Below are 8,521 nucleotides of genomic sequence, written 5' to 3'. Positions count from 1 at the left end.
GTGGGTGACTGAAGCTCCCAACCTGTCCTTTTTTTCTTTTTTTTTTATTCTGGGCCAGCTTTAGCTCTGAGGCTTGGCTCCAGCTCTGAGGCCTCGGCTGCTGAAAGCAGGTATCTGGTTTGTTTGGGTTCTATAATTGTAACACTGTTGCGGTCCTGCTCACTCCAGCTCTGAGATCCCGGCTGGCTGAAAGCAGGGATCTGCGTTTGTGCTATAATTGAAACAATGTTGCGGTCCTGCTGGCTGAAGCCCGGCTGGCTGAAAGCAGGTTTCTGGGGTTTTATTTAGCTTCTATATTTGTAACAATGTTTCTTAGAGTTGCAGCTCAGAGGCCGGCAAGGCAGGCGGGGAACGTTGGCTTCCTCCATCACTGAAGCAAGCAAGCCTCCAATGCGCTTCAAGCTACCTGGCTGCCGGCCGCCATCTTGGTTGGCAGTTAATTTGCATATCGCCCTGATTAGCCAATGGGAAGGGTAGTGGAGGTACGGCTAATTACCACGTTTCTCTATTATTAGATAGGATATATATGTTTTTTTTCTTTAAATCAACAAATGACAAGTGCTGGCAATGATGTGGAGAAAAGAGAATCCTAGTACACTGCTGGTGGGAATGCAGACTGGTGCAGCCATTATGAAAAACAGTATGGAGTTTCCTCAAAAAATTAAATATGATCCTACTTCTAGGAATATATCCTAAGAAACCCGAAACACCAATCAGAAAGAATGTATGCACCCCTACGTTCATAGCAGCACAATTTACAATAGCTAAGATCTAGAAACAGCCCAAGTGCCCATCAGTAGATGAGTGGATAAAAAAGCTGTGGTACATTTATATCATGGATACTATGTAGCAGTAAAAAAGAAGAATCTCTTACTCTTTGAGACAGCATGGAGGGACCTGAAGAGTATCGTGCTAAGTGGAATAAGTCAGCCAGAGAAAGACAAGTATCACATGATCTCACTCATATATGGAATCTAAGTAACAAAATAAACTAATGAACAGAGTGGAACCAGCAACATGGAAGCATGGAACAGAGTGCAAAATCTCGGAGTGAAGGCAGGGAGGGTGGGTGCGTGGCAGGTAATCAACCAAAGACCTTGTATGCATATATGCATGGCCCATGGACACAGACAGTTGGGTGGTGGGGGTCTGGTGTGCGGAATGGGGGTGGACTGGAGGGGGTTGATCAGGGAAATAAGGGGACATATGTAATACTTTTAATATTAAAGATTTTAAAAAGAATACTGTATATCTAGGACAGCTTTATGTAATCACCAAATTTCAGAGATAAGGGACTTTACAAGTCAACTAACCAAACCCCCTTCCAGGCCAACTGAGTTTTATCAGAATTCCTGTCCAATGACACCTTGTTAGTCCCTTAGGTAGAAGATTTTTCTTTGAATCACTGGGAATCCTGATTCTTAAGACCAATCAGTATGTATCATTAGTGTCAGAGTCAAAATTCTTAAATATGTAGCAGCAGAGATATTGCACCAGGATATTAAAATACTAGAGGCCCGATGCACAAAGATTTGTGCAACCAAAGACCTTGTATGCATATATGCATGGCCCATGGACACAGACAGTTGGGTGGTGGGGGTCTGGTGTGCGGAATGGGGGTGGACTGGAGGGGGTTGATCAGGGAAATAAGGGGACATATGTAATACTTTTAATATTAAAGATTTTAAAAAGAATACTGTATATCTAGGACAGCTTTATGTAATCACCAAATTTCAGAGATAAGGGACTTTACAAGTCAACTAACCAAACCCCCTTCCAGGCCAACTGAGTTTTATCAGAATTCCTGTCCAATGACACCTTGTTAGTCCCTTAGGTAGAAGATTTTTCTTTGAATCACTGGGAATCCTGATTCTTAAGACCAATCAGTATGTATCATTAGTGTCAGAGTCAAAATTCTTAAATATGTAGCAGCAGAGATATTGCACCAGGATATTAAAATACTAGAGGCCCGATGCACAAAGATTTGTGCAAGAATAGGCCTTCCTTCCCCTGGCTGCCCGCACTGCCTTTGCTCTGGCTGGAGCAGCCTTCCGCCTTCCCGTGCTGCCCAGAGGCCCGGGGCGGGGTGGAACACCTGCGATGTTGCCATGGCGACGATGCAAGCGTCCTACCCTGCTGCCAGCCGCTTGGCGCCTGAGCACGTACACACTACCCACAGGCCCGCTATCTTTGTCAGGTTAATTTGCATACTCACTCCTGATTGGCTGTGGGCATTGCGGAGGGATGGTCAATTTACATATTTGTCTATTATTAGTATAGATGTCCCCAAAAAGGGTCTGGAAGCAGACATCCTCATATATCTTCCAGGCACAGGCTTATCCTGTTGTAAATAAGAGTCACCCCTCACCCTGGCAGGATAGCTCAGTTGGTTAGAGCATCATCTGGATATGCCAAGATTGCAAGTTAAATAAGTGGAACAACAAATCGATGTTTCTCTCTCTCTCTCTCTCTCTCTCTCTCTCTCTCTCTCTCTCTTTCTCTCTCTCTCTCATCAATTTAAAAACAAAAGTCACCCCTCCCTTTGATATCCTCTGTCAACAACAGCTACCATGACATCATTTTCCACGGCCAGATTCTTTCTATTTTTTTTTTTAACTTTTATTAATATTTACTTTATGCTGAATTTACTCCAGGGCCATAAATTTTTCTTTCTTCAGCTTCTTCTGGGAAATCTTTTTCTTCTGTGCAACCTCCTGCTCTGGTTTAGGAACAGTCTGCTCCTTTGTAGTGAGGATCATGTCAGTGTGCCAGGGGGAGCTCATGTATGGGTTCATCTGCCCATAAGCTCCATGATTTCTGGGAGCTTTGTTCACCTGGATGTGCTCAATGACCGGAGAATGGACATCTAAACCCTGAAGTTCAGCATCAGTCTCTGCATTTTTAAGCTTATGCAGCAGAAATTCAGCACTCTATTTGGGCCACTCACCCTGTGTCCAGCCCCAAGTTTGGCCTGGGCACACCTGCCAACTGCACCACTGTAACAACGAAATGGCACACATTGCTTCTGTAAAGTGACATCGTTCAGATACTTAGTGGCTTTTCAAAAACACAAAGCCTTGCCGAAACCGGTTTGGCTCAGTGGATAGAGCGTCGGCCTGCAGACTGAAAGGTCCCAGGTTCGATTCTGGTCAAGGGCATGTACCTGGGTTGCGGGCACATCCCCAGTAGGAGGTGTGCAGGAGGCAGCGGATTGATGTTTCTAACTCTCTCCCTTCCTCTCTGTAAAAAATCAATAAAATATATTTAAAAAAAAAAGTTAAAAAAAAACACACCCCACAAAGCCTTGATTGCTTGCAATGTTTCAGAAGTGTGTGTGTTTTTTTTAGTGGTGTTGTTTTTTTAAAAAAATCTTTATTGTTGAGAGTATTACACATGTCCCCCTTCCCCCCCATTGACCCCCTCCACACGGTTCCCACTCCGGCCCTTCACCACCCTACTCTGTGTGTACATAGGTAAGATCTTTGGTTAATCTGTTCCCGTCCCCACCACCCCCCTTCCTTCTGAGATTCATCAGTCATTTCCATGCTTTCATACCTCTGGTTCTATTTTATTCACCAGTTTATTTTGTTCATTAGATTTCTTGTTTGTTGATTTTAAGTTTTAGATTCAGTTATTGATAGATATGTATTTGTTGCCATTTAATTGTTCATATTTTTTAAATATATTTTATTGATTTTTTACAGAGAGGAAGGGAGAGGGATAGAGAGTTAGAAACATCGATGAGAGAGAAACATCGATCAGCTGCCTACTGGGGATGTGCCCGCAACCAAGGTACATGCCCTTGACTGGAATCGAACCTGGGACCCTTCAGTCCGCAGGCCGGTGCACTATCCACTGAGCCAAACCGGTCAGGGTTGTTCATATTTTTATTCTCTTCATTTTCTCCTCCTTCTTCTTCTTCCCCTTCACCATTTCATGTAATACTGGTTTGGTGGTGATGAACTCCTTTAGCTTTTTCTTGTTTGTGAAGCTCTTTATCTGACCTTCAATTCTAAATGAGAGCTTTGCTGGGTAGAGTAATCTTGGTAGTAGGATCTTACTATTCATCACTTTAAATATTTCTTGCCACCCGCTTCTGGCCTCCAAAGTTTCTGTTAGAAATCAGCTGACAGTCTTATGGGTGCTCCCTTGTAGGCAACTGACAGCTTTTCTCTTGCTACTTTGAAGATACTCTGTTTGGCCCTAACTGGTTTGGCTCAGTGGCTAGAGCATCGGTCTGCTGACTGAAGGATCCCAGGTTCGATTCCAGTCAAGGGCACATGCCCGGGTTGTGGGCTTGATCCCCAGTAGGGGGCGTGCAGGAGGCAGCCAATCAATGATTCTCTCGCATTATTGATGTTTCTCTCTTTCTCCCTCTCCCTTCCTCTCTAAAATCAATAAAAAATACAACAAAAAAACATCTTAATGCACAACACTAAAAAAAAAAAAAAAAAGATACTCTCTGTGTCTTTAACCCTTGGCATTTTAATTATGATGTGTCTTGGTGTGGGCTTCTTTGGGTTCCTCTTTTGTTTTTTGGTTTTTTGTATATATATTTTTATTGATTTCTGAGAGAGAAAGGGAGAGGGAGAGATAGAAACATCAATAATGAGAGAGAATCACTAACCGCTTACCTCCTGCCCGCCCCCTACTGGAGATTGAGCCCACAACCCCAGTATGTTCCCTTGACTGAAATTGAACCTGGGACCCTTAAGTCCGCAGGCCGATGCTCTATCCCCTGAGCCAAACCAGCTAGGGCTGGGTTCCTCTTCTTTGGGACTCTGTGCTTCCTGTGCTTGTAAGTCTATTTCTTTCGCCAGGTAGGGGAAGTTTTCTATCATTATTTCTTAAAATAGATTTTCAATATCTTGCTCTCTCTCTTCTCCTTCTGGCATCCACATATTGCGAATGTTGGTATGCTTGAAGTTGTCCCAGAGGCTCCTTACACTAACTTCATATTTTTGGATTCTTTTTTCTTTTTGCTCTTCCAATTAGGTGTTTCTTGCCTCCTCATATTCCAAATCATTGATATGACTCTCAGAATCCTCTACTGTTGAATCCCTGTAAATGATCCTTTTTTAAAATATATTTTTATTTATTTCAGAGAAGAAGGGAGAGGGAGAGAGAGATAGAAACATCAATGATGAAAGAGAATCATTGTTTGGCTGCCTCCTGCATGCCCCCTACTGGGGATCGAACCCACAACCTCAAGCATGTGCCCTGACCAGGAATCAAACCTGCAACCTCTTGGTTCCTGGGTCAACTGCTGAGCCATGCCGGCCAGGCTGTAAATGATTCTTTATTTCAGTTAGTTTATGCTTAATTTCTGACTGGTCCTTTTTCATGTCTTTGAAATTCTTACTAAGATTCTTGAAAGTCTCATGAAGATCCTTGAGTAACCTTATAACCATGGTTTTGAACTCTGTATCCAGTAGTTTACTTGCTTCCGTTTCTTTCATTTGTGACATGTTTCTTTGTCTCTGCATTTTGGCTGCTTCCCTGTGTTTGTTTTTATGTATTAGGTAGAGCTGCTATGTCTCCTGGAATTGGTAGAGTGGCCTTGTGTAATCGGCATCCTGTAGGGCCCAGTGGCTCAGCCTCCCCAGTCACCTGACCTGGGCACTGTAGGTGCAGCCCTGTGTGGGCTGTGTGCACAGTCTTGTTGTAGTTGAGACTTGATTGCTGTTAGTGTCACTGGGAGGAATTGACCCCTAGGACAACTGGCTGTGAGGAACAGCTGAGCCGCTGTGCAGGAAACACCCCTATGGAACAGGATTTGCTTATGTGGAGCTTTGGTGCTCACTGAGTCTGCCTCTTGAGGTTGTGTAGAGTTGTAAACTGCTCACTGAGTCTGCCTCGCTTGTGGTTGTGTAGAGTTGTAAACTGCTATGGTTTGAAGCTGTCCACTGGGTTCACTGGCTCTGTGGCCTCCAGGGAGGTGCAAAGTCAGCCACTGCCTGGGGCCACCCAGCAGGAGCTAGAGACGGATCTGCAGATAGCTACTTGCTATCTGTATTGGGCTCAGAGGTGCTAGGCAAGGCCCAGCTGTGAAGTAAGGCAGCCTGGTGCTAGTGCTGGGTCTTGGGCCTTTTATTGATAGGTCTGAGGCAAGCTGTCACCAGCTGCAGCTTGTTTGAGAGATTTTAGAAAAGTCTGAAGCCTGAGCCAGGACAGACCATTCATATGTAAAAGGTGCTACAAACAGCTTGGGTGGGGCTGCAAATTGGATGGGGCATAGTCTGGGAGAATCCTGAGGAATCCTGATGGTAGAGGAAACACTGTACTCCAGGCTGATGGAGACTCAGATATGGCTGCCAGTCAGCCCTGTGACGGGAGATCCCAGCACAGGAATAAAGACCTTTGTGAGCAACTCTGTCTAGGAGAAAGCCATCCCTGAGTTCCTGCCCCAATGCCAGACAATCCTGTTCCTCCCCATAGGTGTCTGGATCCCTGCACCAGGCCTTTCAATGGAACATCTGGGACTCTAGCAGCCTCCTTGTCACTCAGCCACAATCCCCACTGGTTTTTACAGTCCATAGTTGTGGGGATTTCTCTTCCCAGCTCTGGAACCCTGGGCTGGGAGTCTGGTGTGGGGCTGGGACCCCTTGCTCCTCACAGGCAGCCTCCACAGAGACAATCTCCCTCCAGATTAAAAAAGTAGCACATGTGGGTGTTGGACCAGCCCATTCCAGGGCTCCACCCCTCCTACCAGTCTCATTGTGCTTTCTTCTTTACTTCTCTAGTTGTAGGACTTCCATTCAGCCTACTTTCAGGTGGTTCTGAATGATGTTTGTTCTGTATTTTAGTTGTAATGTTGATGTGGTTATGGGAGGCAGCAAGTACAGGCAGTTACCTATGCCGCCATCTTGGTTCTTTTGCCAAGCTATTTCTGGTTCAGCTTTCACTGGAGGTCTTCAAAATGGTCCTTACAAGTGTTCTTAAAGTGAATGCAAAGACTTGAACTGAACCTCTTGATTTGCAAAGATTTGTGAGGTTTTCTGGGTCAAGTGAACACAAACCATTCTCAGAGGTCACCTCGGGCTGCTTTTGGGAAGAGCCATGGCCAGATTATTTAAGCTCACCTTCAGGTCCCTCATGCCCTGTCCACTGCATTATCATGTCCTCTAATTACAGAAGGACCTTTCTGTCACTGAATCCAGTAGGCATTTTCAGTCCTCCTTTATGTAACCAGGTTAACCACTCACATTCCCTTCTTCCTGAGGCATTCTCTATCTTTCATAGAGAATACTTTCTGGGTTTTGTTATTTCTTCAATTATTCCTTCTAAATCTCTTTGTGGGATCCCCCCTCCCATTCACTTGCTCACTCATTCATTTATTCTGCAAATATTTGTAGAGCAACTATTATGTGCCAGGCACTGAACTAAGTGCCAGGAATATGATGGTGAATAAAACAAACCAGCTTTCCACTCAGTCTCGAGCTCTAGCTGGTAGAGAAACATACGCGCTCCAGTTCTTCACTACCATCAACGTTGTTTGCTTCCTCTGGGCACATCTGTGCCACTCACCGCCACACAGTCCACCGTCATAAGCCATCATCATGGTGAAGCTCCCAAAGGCTGATTAAAATCAAGGTGACCCCAAAAAAATGGCTCCTCCTCCAAAGGAAGTAGAAGATAGTGAAGATGAATAAGATGAAAACAGAAAAAAAGGCAAGAAGGCTACCACAACTCCAGGAAAGAAAGTGATGGTTTCCCAAACAAAAAAGATTGTAATTGCCACAGCAGTCAAAAAAAAGCAGTTGTCACCCCTGGCAAAAAGGCAGCAGTTACACCAGCCAAAGCATTAGCCACACCTGGCAAGAAGAAAGGTACAGCAGGCAAAGCATTTGTAGCAACCCCTGGTAAGAAGGGAGCAGCCACCCCAGTCAAGGGAGCAAAGAATGACAAGAATGCCAAGAAGGAATACAGTGATGAGGAAGATGATGATGACAGTGAAGAGGAGGAGGAGGAGGATGAAGATGATAATGACAAAGAAGATGACTCTGAAGAAGAACCTATGGAGATTGCACTAGCCAAAGGCAAGAAATCTCCTATAAAAGTTGTTCCCGTGAAGGCCAAAAGCACAGCTGAGGATGAAGACAAAGAGGACGGTGATGAAAGGAGGACGATAAAGATGATGAGGAGGAGGATGAAAAGGAGGAGGAAGAGCCTGTCAAAGAAGCACCTGGGAAACAAAAGAAGGAAATGGCAAAACAGAAAGCAGAAGCCACAGAACCGACTACGGCTTTCAATCTCTTTGTTGGAAACCTGAACTTCCGCAAATCTGCTCCTGAATTAAAAACAAGTATCAGTGATGTTTTTGCTAAAAATAATCTTGCGCCCTAGGTGGTTTGGCTCAGTGGATAGAGTGTCGGCCTGGGGACTGAAGGGTCTTGGGTTTGACTCTAGTCAAGGGCATATGCCCGGGTTGCAGGCTCAATCCCTAGTGGGGGGAGTATGGCAGGCAGCCAATCAATGGTTCTCTCTCATTACTGATGACTGATGTTTCTATCTCTCTCTT

At 44.8% G+C, this 8,521-nt stretch overlaps 1 protein-coding gene and 1 pseudogene across 2 annotated transcripts in view; both read right to left on the bottom strand.

The window, feature by feature from the left end:
* Positions 1-8,521, bottom strand: part of PTPN9 (protein tyrosine phosphatase, non-receptor type 9) — a 113,821-nt gene that overhangs the window by 96,616 nt on the left and 8,684 nt on the right. The gene's annotated exons all lie outside the window — the stretch shown is intronic.
* LOC106724151 lies at positions 2,616-7,561 on the bottom strand (annotated as a pseudogene).

Source organism: Myotis brandtii, unplaced genomic scaffold, assembly GCF_000412655.1.
Source record: "Myotis brandtii unplaced genomic scaffold, ASM41265v1 scaffold74, whole genome shotgun sequence".
NCBI classification, from domain to species: domain Eukaryota; kingdom Metazoa; phylum Chordata; class Mammalia; order Chiroptera; family Vespertilionidae; genus Myotis; species Myotis brandtii.
The sequence above is the reverse complement of the archived record's forward strand: the minus strand, read 5'-3'. Positions and strand labels throughout refer to the sequence as shown.